Raw genomic sequence first — 13165 nt, 5'->3', positions numbered from 1 at the left:
ACAGACATCAACGGACGTCTCACAGCATGGTCTCAACGATTCTTATAAAAACATACTTATAGTAAAAACTCATCATAGGTGACGTCAACCTACGTATTTGCTAACATCATCCTACGTGGCAAACTACAAAAACCTAGTGGCAACTGTGATTGGGTCTAAAGGAACATATAAGTACTAAGAGAGTGATAGGCTTCTTAACATTAGGTGGGGCAACAAAGCCCTCCCCTCAAAACAGGTCACTATGAACGTCATTAAATACACACCGTCCCATTGGTTATACAAACTATAGGGCCCTTAAATACGTGGCCCCCTACAATTAGTTGGCACTCTTGTATCCGTCAGTACTTTTCCACCTATGTTAGCAGCATGCAGGCTAGACTTCCAGGTGCTAGTGAGCTGGTCATAATCATAGCTTCCCATCAATTAGCATATCATCTTTCATCACCTCAGTGGTCTGCTGTCAATTAAGGCTTTGAACTCGGCCTTGGAAATGTTCCTTGTTCTGGAGAATACAGGGGAGTGAAAGCCTGTTCTGCCTCCATGCGTATTTTATTTAATTATTTTTACATTTGAATAGCGCACAGGCAGCCTTTGGGCATCGTGTTGCTGTTTCTTGTAGGGTGCTTAGTTACATATGACAAAGGCAATATTGTACATAACAAATTACACATAATAGGCAACAATGTACATAATTAATTACACACAACACAGAGTGGGTTCTGTCATGTAGGTATATTACTTGTCTGTAGAGGAGGATGAGTGTCAGGTGAAGATCAAAGTTTTCACTGCTTTGCGAAATGCGGATGATAGTAGGTGATGCAGAGGCTGTGTCTGAAAAAACTTGCATGGTCCTTCCTTGAAGGAAAGATGAGATCCATTCAGATGGTTTAGGTGAGAATTTGGCTGTGGGTGTCAGGTGGTGGCCTAGGACAGCATAATTGAGGAGATGAAATGCCGCCGAGAGATCAAGGAGAAGAAGAAGAGCGGGTTTAACTGAGTCTCTTACATCGTCCATCTGATTTTTTAGATCAAGAAGGGCTGTTTCAGTGGCGTGACATGGATAAAAGCCAGACTGGCGTAGCCCTAGGATATTGTTCTCTTCAATGAATTGTTGCACCTGTAGGTAGGCAGCCTTGTCTAGTATTTTAAGAAGAAAGGGGAACATGGTAATGGGCCTGTAGTTAGAGTATGATGTGGGATCCAAGGTAGGTTTTTTTTATCAGAGGTCACACCCAGGCTTCCTTGAGGCAGGAAGGAACTATCCGGGTGGTGAAGGAGGCATTGACGAAAGCTGTAAGGAATGATTGCAATGGAACATATGTCACCCTTGCAATTAGATGCCTTAAATGATTTCATGATTTTTGTCATGTAGTGTTCTTCAATTTTTTTAAAGGCGAAAGAGGTGGTGTAGTTAGGTGCTGAGGGGTACTGGACGGAAGGGGTGGGGTGTTGGTTGTCACGGTCTGTCAAGTCATCTGGATTTTGGTTTGTAGGGTGTTAAGTTTGTTGATCATGGCTGTTTGGATTCTGTCGCACCACGTCTTGTCTTTGGTAAAGCCCTGAGGTGGAGGTGTGGGAGTCTCCAAGTCCCTGAAAATGGAGAAGATTTCTTTGGTGTTGGATTGAGCTTTGAGGATCCTTGTTTCGAATGATGTGGCTTTAGCACGGATGATGGGTTTTTTATTTTCTTTGGACAGGACTTTAAAGTCTAGTTCTGCTTCGTCCGTCTGGGTTGATTGCCATAGGGATAGGGTGCGGAGTTGCAGGAGGTTGTCAGTGAACCATGCATTGGTGTGACTGGTAGATTTAGCTTTATGTGGTTTAAGAGGGGCAATGGCTTCAACCGCTGATTTGATAGACTTTTCATAGGTAAGTGCTAGGGTCTCAGGGACAGCTGGGAATGGAGGCCTGAAGGCAGGTCCTTGAAGGTATGGTAGTAACCTTTCCTTGGTGAGCTGCCAGGTGCTTCTGGAGGAGGCTCTAGGCAGGGGTGGTGTAGGTAGGTAGGTGCTTATCCCTAGCAGTGGGGATGTTGAAGTGAATAGCATGATGGTTGGACCATGGAATGGGTACGTTGCCCGTGATAGTAAGGGGGCAGTTGTGCTGGGTTATCCAGTCAAGAGTGCGTCCTTGAATGTGCGTGGGGCTGGATATGGCATTGCTGAACCCAAGGGTTTCAAGCGCTGCATTTAGTGACTTGGCTGCTGGGTCTTTGGTGTCATTAAGGCCTAGGTTGAGGTCCATGAGTAGGATGGCTTTAGTAGAGTTTTTCAGATTGTCAGAGAGGATGTGCAATGATGGGAGAGGTTGATTTTGGCTTGGAGGTAATCGCTGTTTTTGTCCATATCTTTGTCGGACTTTCTGATGGCGAGGGAGTCTTTCGCTATCAGTGCTATACCTCCGCCTTTAGTAGGGTGGTCCTGTCTCAAGATGGTGTAGCCAGGGGGTAAGGCGAGGGATAGAGCAGGTCCTGAGGCTTCAAGTAGCCATGATTCCGTGATCATGAGGATGTCCAAGTTATGTGTTATTATGAGATTGTGTATGTTTAGAGCATGTACGTTGATGGAAAGGTCATTGACCGGTGTGCATCTTAGGTGTGAGGTGTCTATGTCGCTGGCAGTGGTAGTGGTCTTCACGGTAGGGGGTGTACAAGAGGTGTATTTGATGTTAGGTATGACTTTGGGTGGGTGGGATCTCCTGCAGGTGAGAACAGTATCATAAGAATTCATGATGCATGTGAGTCATCAGGTAAGTGGGGCACAGTATTGGTAGCAGTTACAGCAGTAACATTCAATGTGCAAGGTGCATAGTATTAGCAGCAGTTGCATTAGCATTGAATGTGCATGGTGCGCATTTGGCAGCAGTTACATTTGCATTCATATTCATTGTGATTGGTGCACAATTGGCAGCAGTTACATTTGAATTCATATTCATTGTGATTGGAGCACAATTGGCAGCAGTTACATTTTCATTCATATCGCTAGGCGAGTTAGTGGGTAAGAGGGGCACACTGTTGGAGGCAGTATCATTTGCGGGTATGGCGAGTGAAACAGATTTGGTCAGAGGTGCTATATATGTACCAATGGTAGCAGTTACACTCTTGGGGAACATCATGTTATAGGCTGGTAGCGGGCGAGCTGTTATCAGCTGTGGCCGGCATGCAAGCAAAATTGGAATCAGCAGCATGTAGTAAGAGTTCTAGTGCATGATGGTCAGGTGGTAGGGTTTTGTGTGGAGGGTTCGATCCTGAGGAGCCTCTCACAAGGGCTGTGGTGGTGTGGGCATGCTCCTTGTGGTGGTGCACTATGTCATGATTGAGCGGCTTAGTGCTCGTTTGGTTTGGATGCGAGTGGTGTGGAGATTGCTCATGGCGAGGCTCCTGATTCGGATGGGTAGTCTGGTGTGTGTGTGCGGATCCTGGGCAAGCGGGTAGTAGGAGGATCGAATCAGCCTGCAGCTGAGATGCAGGTTCCTGTAAGGTAGCAGTTTCGGGCGGGAAGGGTTGGTGCACAGAGGCGGTGCAGGCTTGATGGCGGGCGAGTCTGGAATGAAAGGAGGGGGGTTTAGAAAGACTTCGGGTTGTGGGTGTGTGTAAGGAGATGATGCATGATATGCATGCAGGACGGGAGGCAGTTGGGCAGCGTCAATAGAGTTGCAGCGTGGCATTGTGAGGCAGCAGAGGTCTTGTGGGCCTTTCCCTGTAGCTTTCCTTGCGCTGTTGTACTGAAGCGCTGCAGTGAGCAAGCTGGGGGGAACGTGGACCACTTACGGTCGGTTATAGAGGCTGTGTAGAGGAGACTATGGTGCTGAGAATATCAAGTCGCAAGACCATATACTGTATAAAGCGTTGGAGAGTAGCCTTTCTGCGTGTTAATTATGGAGGCACTCGGGAGTAGTGGTATTCTGGTGTTTAGGCGGCGGATGTTCGGATGAGTCTGGCATGCAGTGATGAGAGCAGTGGCAGCCCTCAGGCCCTCCCGGCTCTGACAGGCTCGGGACAGGGGGCCTCATACTACGGGCCTTTGATGATCGGGCTGGCTTCTGCACCCGGCAGACGCAGGTAGCTTTAAAAGGCTACGTTGTTGGGGTTGCCTAGCAACCATACAAACAAAAAGAATGCAGGCTGTCAGCGGCCATTTTAGCTCCTCTTCAGATCAGCTGGGAATACAACGGCTGTTTCAGTCATTGATTTTCTCCTTCTGTTGCCTCCAATTCACTCATAGCAGAGGCAGTGAGGGAGGAATGAGGCTGGAAGTGGTGGATGGCAGTAGTGTGGCCTGGTTCTGTTAATTTTGTTACACGTGACACGCAGGGAGATCCTTCTTCACGGGTTTCAGTCGCCGCAGTACACAGGTGTTGGGACTCCTGCCCTGGGGTGCTGTGTGGGCTGAGGCGCAGGACAGGGGGGCCTTATCGGTGGAGGTGTGGTTCGTCATGTTTGTCCAACTTCATCCTTCCACGTGACTAAAGACCCCAAAATTGAGCTCTAGTGTATTTAAAATACTATTTTTCAATAGAACTCTGACGTCTTCCTTGTTTTTGTCCATGTCTTCTGAACAGGAGTTTCGTTCTTTCACACGATTGTAGCTAATGTCTGCTCATCCCAGCCCTGAACGGCCTTGGCTTCTTGGTGCTCATCCTGCTTCGCCTTTCTGAGATTCACTCCTGTAATTCAATTGCTTTTTTAACTGCAACACACTGGAAAGACCTTCCTTCTCTTGTCCAGCTCTGCTATAACACGTAGGGGAAACATCCATTCTTTACTCACTCCTATATATGTGTACGTTGGCGCATGCCGCAATCTATTCACTATAAAGCTAGACTCAAGAATACTTTGTCTGGGGGGCGTGGCCAGCTGGCGACCGATGAAGACGTGAGCCCGTAGAGCTCCCGAAGCCGCCAGCCACATTCTGAAATATCCTGGGAATTTGGGCAAATATATCCCTAAAAAGGTTCCTCAAAGGTGGCGGAAACCCAGTAGGAACACTATCTGCAACTGGAGCTAATTCCGAAGCGTCAATCCCAAGATATCTACAGCTGGAGAGGGAAGCAGTCGGCGCCAAAACGAAACCAAAATGGCCGACGGCGACACAATCTAGAACTACAGGCGCTGCCTCTCGCGGAAGCCGAAGATAAATCGTATGAAACTGGGAGAGACCCAGCCCACAGATCCGACGGAAGTGGCGCCAACCTCCGCCTGGAAAAGTCAGCCGCTCCGACTCTGACAATCGTTGCTGACCGAAAAAGAGCAAGCACCTCCCCTCCCCCCGTGGCCCTCGTTGGGCTAGCCATCCTGCGGGACGACATCCGGCTTTCCCGAGGCCTACAACACCAGCGTACCTTGGGAGACCTACCTCCATCCGGCGAGCGCGCGCGCCCAACACACGGCAGGCCGAGGACAGCGCGGGCCCTCCGGTCCCCCGTAGAGCGCCTGCCACCAGCAGCAGCGACCGCTGCGGTGACGAAGGGAACCTGGAGAGCAGCGCAGGGAAGGACCGGTAAGGAGAAGGGGGAGGAGGGGAGGTGATCTCCTGAAACACCAAAGCATAGCAGACGGCACCCCGGACTGATTGTCCGCCTGCCCGCCTCCGCCCCCCTGACTTCCAAAGCCCGACCTACTGCTAAGAATAGCCGGGGGAAACCACGCGCTGTGGCCCCACATACCAGAACCACACAAGAGCCAAATATATCACACCAGAAATGGGCAAAGAAAGGATCAAGAAATCTGGAACCCAGAACACAATGGAGCAATACACAACGTCTACCCCGACACCGCCAGATCAGAATAAAACTGACGAATCACCAGAGCCCGAGGACGACATATCCCTTAGAGACGTGATGAACGCCATCTCCAATTCTCGAACCGCCATGGAAGTCAAAATGGACAGCATCTGTACAGAGGTCTCCTTGCTGCGTCATGATGTCCAGAAATTATCATCTCGAACAGGAGAAGGAGAAACGCGCATATCAGTGACGGAAGACAGTATAAGAAGCATGGGTCAACAAATGAATACCGCACTAGATCACATCAAAGCTCTGGAGGAGAGGGTGGAAGAAGGAGAAGGCCGATCGAGAAGGAATAATATTCGAATCCTCGGCCTGCCCGAAAAAACAGAGGGACCCGGCATGGAGCTGTTCCTCATAACAATGGCTCGCTGACCTATTCGCTCCCAAATCCCTCTCAAACTTCTTTTCAATTGAGCGGGCACACCGGATACCAACTGGCAGGCCAATTCCCAGAGCACCACCACGAACAGTGATAGCCAAGATCCTAAATTATAGGGATCGAGATGCGATACTCCACATGGCGAGGACGAAAGGGACCATGACATATAACGGCTCCAAGATAGCCTTCTTCCCTGACTTTACTAGAGAAGTACAAAGAGCAAGGCAATCCTTTGACACTCTTAAAAAGCGGCTACAAGGGCTGAATGTGAAATATGGTTTGCTATTTCCGGCACAGATGAAAATATACCATAAGGGCACAACAGTGCACTTCACGGACCCAAAAGAGGCATGGAGCTGGGCGGAACGCAACCTAGAAGGTGAATGGGGCCCATGGAGATGGCAAGAAAACCGGAGAAACAGACCCGGACCAAACAGACCACCAAATGAGCCGCCACAGCAACAAATGGAAGAAGTACCACAGAACGGAGATGATTAAATACAACCAACAGACATCTGCATGGAAACACTTTCCGCAAGTGGATAAACGGAGGCACAAGCTGGAACAAATACCACACAGAACGGCTGGCGGCTACGATAAGCCACACCACGCACTCCACCCCCTCAATTGCAAACGGCAAAGAAGAAAGCTTGCAATCACCCACCGTGGCATCTCCAACCCACGGCGGCGAAAAGAAAACCCAGAGTCTCCACTGCGGCACCTCCAGCGCCACAGTGACAAGAGACATCCCAAGTTCAACAGTTTGATTAAGTTTGGTTGTGTGGGCGACAGATGCTTCAGTTGGGGAAGGAGTATGGGGAGGGGGGAGAGTTGGGACTTGTTCGCGTTATTTGTTGGGAACAAGGAAAGCACGGCTTAGACATGCACTTTGAGATGGAAAGACACCAGGGCAGCCCAAACAGCCACAGCGCAGGACTCCTCTCGTCTAAACTGCGACCACTGACATAGACATTCATACACAACAAGGAATGAGTGTGACTGGACCAAGCACCAAAAAGCTTACTCTTATGACGTGGAATGTTAATGGCCTGGGAAACAGTATTAAGAGAAGACTGGTAACACAATACTTGAATCGTCATAATCCAGACATAGTACTACTTACCGAGACACACCTGGCTGGCACACGATGCCAATTTTTCAAGAGAACCAAATACCGTACAGCAATACATGCAGGCTTTTCAATGGGCTCGAGAGGTGTGTTAATACTAATAAATAAGAGAATCCCTATTGAGATATCCAGTATAACCCAGGATACTGGAGGAAGATTTGTCCTCATAAAAGGAACACTATGGAACCAAACCATTGCCATACTGGCGGTCTATGCTCCCCCTGCGCTTATAACTACTCTACTCGACGACATCACACCGATCATAGCCAATAATACTGCAGATATACTAGTAATAGGTGGAGATTTCAATGAAGTAATGGATGTCAATAAGGACCGCACACATATAAGAGGAAGAAATCCAGCGATACCAACCAAAATAGCTACCTTCGCTACGGCAATGGGACTGAAGGACGCATGGAGAGATTTGCATCCGACAGAAAGACAATACTCTTTCCACTCGGGTGCACACGCATCGTTGTCTAGACTGGACTACTTCTTTCTCCCTGGCGAAGACATACATAAGGTAACGGAGGCAACTCTACAGCCCCGAGGGGTCTCAGACGACTCCCCGTTGATGATCCTACTTGAAACAGAAAGACCCCTGCCCCCACCGACATGGCGACTAAATACATATTATCTAGGATTCCCAGAGCTGGTAGAAAAGATTCAGGAAGCTACTGCTTCATATTTCGAACTAAATCAAGACTCGATAAACGATCAAGGAACCATATGGGAAGCGTATAGGGCAACTCTGAGAGGTGAAATACTGAGTTGGACAGCAGCATACAAAAAAGCGCACAGGAAAGAGGTTGAAGACGCTGAAACAGAGGTCAGAAATGCCGAAATGCAATATATAAATACAGGTGCACCAGATGACAACAGAACCCTGCAAGTGGCACAAAAGAAGTTGCATAACATCACACTCACCTGTGCGAAACAAGCACACAGAGCCATGCGCACTAGACTATATGAGACTGGAGACAAAGCCTGCAAGATGCTGGCGTGGTTGGAGAAGAGAGAGGAGGGGCAACGCCAGATAAGATGCATAACCACCATAAATGCAGAACGGACCTCGACTGACTCAGCCATTGCTGAAACCTTCGCAGCGTACTATGAGGCGCTATACGCCCCCCCGACGACTTCGATGGACCCAAGCATTCTAGATACACTCACCATTCCACACTTAAACGATACGCAAAGAATGAGTCTAGAAACAGAAATCACAGAAGAAGAACTATCAACAGCCCTATCCCAACTCCAAAATGGGAAAACCCCAGGGCCTAACGGCTTCCCAGTAGAGACTTGGAAAAAGATCGGCAATGAACAAATAGTACCACATATGCATAAAATGTTCCTGTATGCCAAAGAAAGAGGAATCCTGCCCCCGGATTTAAGAAAGGCCACTATAGTGGTGATACACAAGGAAGGCAAACCATCAGACATATGCAGCTCCTACAGGCCGATTTCACTTATAAACATAGAAGCCAAAATACTAGCCAAGATACTGGCTAACAAGCTCCAGACAGTATTAAACACTCTCATCCACCCAGACCAATGTGGCTTCATGCCGCAGAGATCCACACGAATGAATATCCATAGGCTGCACGCCGCCATTGAAAAGACCCCAACACTGCGGGATTCACTAGCACTCCTCACATTTGACTTCGAAAAAGCCTTCGATTCAGTCAACTGGGAGGCCTTGTGGAGCATCATGGGTATAATGGGGCTGGGTGAACAATTCATAGGTTGGGTCAAGCTGCTATACAATGCACCGACAGCTCAGATAAGGGTGAATGGATGGACCTCACGTAGCATTAATTTGGGTAAAGGGACCAGGCAGGGCTGCCCCCTCTCGGCGATGCTATTCGCACTGGCAATTGAACCCCTGGCAATAATGCTGAGAGAATCACAGCTGTGGAAGGGGTTCCAATGGGCCCAGGACTGGGAGGATAGAGTCTCCCTCTATGCCGATGATCTACTGATCTACCTGAGCGATCCATCAGTGTCATATCCCATCGTCACCCATATACTAAATAGATATGGAGCATTTAGCGGACTACGAGTAAACTATAACAAATCCATTCTATTCCCGATTAAAGGAATTGATGCGACAGCTCTAAATAACTGCCCAAACAGAATAGAAACTGGGCAGTTCAAATATCTTGGGGTACAGGTTACGACGGACCTCACGCAATACGTATCCCAACATCTACACCCAATCAGAGATAGATTCGCAAACGATGTGAAACACTGGATGACCCTCCCTCTTACCCTATTAGGAAGGGCAGCAATGTTCAAAATACTGGCTCTACCACGATTCTTATACATCCGCCAGAATGCTCCACTGTATATACCCAAAATAGAATTCCATAAAATAGACGAGATTCTCAGAAAGCTCCTCTGGGGTGGAGGGCACCCCCGAATTGCACTAAAAACCCTACAACGCTCCGTATGGGAAGGAGGTATAGGACTTCCCCACATACAAACATACTACTGGGCAGCCCAGATGCCGATAATAAATGACATCCTTCACAACAACCCTGAATTACCACACATTAAAGCGGATAGCCAGATGAGAACAGGGCTCACCCCACTACAGACCCTCTACCAAAGCAGGATACGCATGATCCCCAACACAACTACAACACATAGAACGCAAATATGGTTAGACGCCCACAAGCATCTAGGTTGGGATGGGAAGCTCACACTGGCACAGCCCCTATGGCGGAATAGGCACCTACCGGAGCTTGGTAAACTTCCGAAATGAGCAACCTGGGAAGTAGCTGGGATAACAAGTCTAGCAGATATAATACAAAATGGAGTGATAATACCATTCCAGACCCTGAGAGACAAATTCAAGCTATCTCCCACAGAACACTTTCATTACAGACAGATGCGTCATGCACTTACCACATGTGCGATAGACCCACCGAACATTCCAGACTGCACACCAATTGAGAGGAACATTGTGGTAGAACGTATCGATAGTAAAATAACCTCCATAATGTACAATGCAATAGCCTCTTTCGCCACAACGGAACTTACAGACTTGAAAGCAAAATGGGAAAGAGATGTGGGACCAATACAACCGGAAGAATGGACCAAAGCACTCATGTATCCAAGGGAAGTCGCCATATCGGCTAGAATCAGACTGATCCAACTTAAAATCCTACATAGGGTATACTACCCAAGAGAGGCCTTATATCAATGGGGGAGAGCAACGGATCCCAACTGTCTAAGATGCCAACAGGCGAGAGGGACCTTTTTTCACATCTTGTGGGAGTGCCCACGAATCCAGATCTTTTGGCAGAAATGTTGTGACAGATTATCAGCGGTCATGAGCCAACGAATACCTATGGACCCCAAACTGCTATTACTCGGGATGGATGAAGACTTAGATATATCCCGATTTGAGAAACTCATGCTGGCAACAACCACGGGGCTCGTAAAGAGGAACCTGGCCCAGCTATGGGGCTCTCCCTCATCCCCACAATATGAACAATGGATAATGGACGTAGATATCTGTGTGCAAATGGAAACGAGAATATACACTACCAGAGGATGCCCAGGGAAAGCACGCAAGATCTGGCAAAAATGGGAGGACACATAAAATGTTGTGAACTCATGAATAGACTCGATAGACGCTTGGAGCCCCTCAGAGACCCACCTGCACTATGTATAAATTGGAAGCCCTGTAACTCATTATATGAAGGACCTTTGTTATTTGAAATGTGTATGCAGAACCGTGCTTAGAGAATGCTTGTATGCCCGATTGATGTGATTGTATTAATTGCCGTTAATTTGTATGTTTATAAAATCAATAAAATATGTTATCAAAAAAAAAGAATACTTTGTCTGCTTGCGTTTCTTTGCATATGTACACGTGTAAAATTACTTGATATCTTCATCGTTTCTGTAGCATAAACTCTTCATCTTGAGCCCAAGATGTCACTTATTTTTGATTCTTTCTTGATACCTTATAGAATATTTTCATTCTCTTGTCTCTGCATCTCTTCTATGTATGTCAGTCTGGCTTCGTGTGACGTCACCATTCTGTTCTTCCAGACATTTGCTATGTTTCTTCTGGGATCTCATTCAAATGACCATCATACTGTCGTGTATGCAGGTATGGCTTTCTTAACGGGAACCTTGCTACCAGGAATCTCCTTGTCATCTTTATTTTGAATGGTACTGCACGTGTCTCACACCCTGGTTCCCAACATATGGGCAATGTTCCTACTCATAGAAGGGCGCTCATGACTAATTTTTGATTTTTTCAAGGGCCTTAGGATTAGTCACCCTGAGTGTCCTCGGATCATCCAGACGTGGACACCTTGCTCACTGTGCTCAGAGAGGCACAGCTCCACCTCACTTATGATGCCCAACAAGGCTCAAACATGTGTATGGGGTTGCTGTTGGTACTCTTGTTCGGAAGGGAATTGCCATAGCATTTCGGTGCTGGACTGCCCATGTGGGCAGGACAAAGACTGATATGCAAATGCCTATTTCCCATTTGTGAAAGGTACAGTGAGCTAAAATGTGCCATGGCAGGAGGAAGGATTTGCCCTCCCCCTTTTGAAATGCCTTGATGTACTCCTGGGTGTTACATTCCAACTAAATGCGACAGGGAAGACTGCACCTATAGGCTGTGTCCACCCAGAGTACACAGGTCTATGTGTGCAGTGATCATAGGAAAATGTGTGCAGATTAGTCCCACACATTTTCCAAAGGTTGATCTACCATCATTCAATTTCATATAGAATTTCAAAAAAGCCCACGTGAGGGTACACCTACCATGCGGATGGCCGAATTCCTCACACTTCCCATCCCCACGTGACAAAATTGTGTGATATGAAAGAAAGACAATTGCATCAATTCCCTCATCTGCCAAAGTAAGGAGTGGTTAGAAAGTGGATGAAATTCTGGAGCTAAGCGCTTTCAGTGCCTTTGTGGGAGCAAAATGTTTGGTGGCCTTGGGGCTGTCGCTAAAGTGGCAGATAAGGGGCACAGAGGTTGTGGTCTAAAACTACTTAAAATATAGTTTTTTTTTATATAAAGGAAGAAGTCAAATACGTTCACAATAATGCCATAATGCGAGTAACTGATAAAGAAGAGATATGACAACACAATATGGTTCACCGCACATACTAACGTCATCACATCTATTTGGAAAATGCAGTAAAAGAATCGGATCCAAAGGAATCTGTTGGTAAGGTGAGAGCTATGTAAACATGAAAATGTAAGTTAGTTGTCCTTAAGAATTTATTTAATAATCCAAGATTTTATATTGAGTAAACTTTACAACACTCAAAATGTACTCAAATACAGGCAAAAAGTGGAAAAGGAAAAAGAAGAAGAAGACATATGAAAGAAAAAAACAAAACAGCTTTTCCCAGTGAGGCTAAATTCAAACTTTCTAAATCAATATGTACCAATCTATCTGGCACCGAGAGTTTAACGCGGCCGCCTGCGTGCCGCGGCAGACACCTATGTCGGGCTATTTTTAGCCAAAATGATTTCCTTGCCAGTACATGTTACATCAAAGCCGGCAAATCAAGCTTTTTCCAAGGAACTCCAGTGACGTCTGTGAACCCTTGCTATCTGGGAAAGATCTGGTTACCTGATCAGCAGTACAGAGAGCATCTGAAAGGCACCCGAAAACCACGCTGCCTGAGTCTGAGGACACAGATAGCAGTTGGAAGGTAGGCCAAGCTTCTTTTGCCCCTTCCTTTACTCTGATCACTTATCAAAGCTGGACGGATCCCTCATTCAACTGTATCACGCAGAAGCGGAACTCGACATATTCCAACACACCCAGTGGTAGTTGATTTTTCCTGCATATGTACAAGCGCCAATGTGAAAATTGTCAT

Source organism: Ambystoma mexicanum, chromosome 2q (genome assembly GCF_040938575.1).
Source record: "Ambystoma mexicanum isolate Mex_15411 chromosome 2q, UKY_AmexF1_1, whole genome shotgun sequence".
Classification (NCBI taxonomy): domain Eukaryota; kingdom Metazoa; phylum Chordata; class Amphibia; order Caudata; family Ambystomatidae; genus Ambystoma; species Ambystoma mexicanum.
This window is presented reverse-complemented; position numbering follows the sequence as displayed.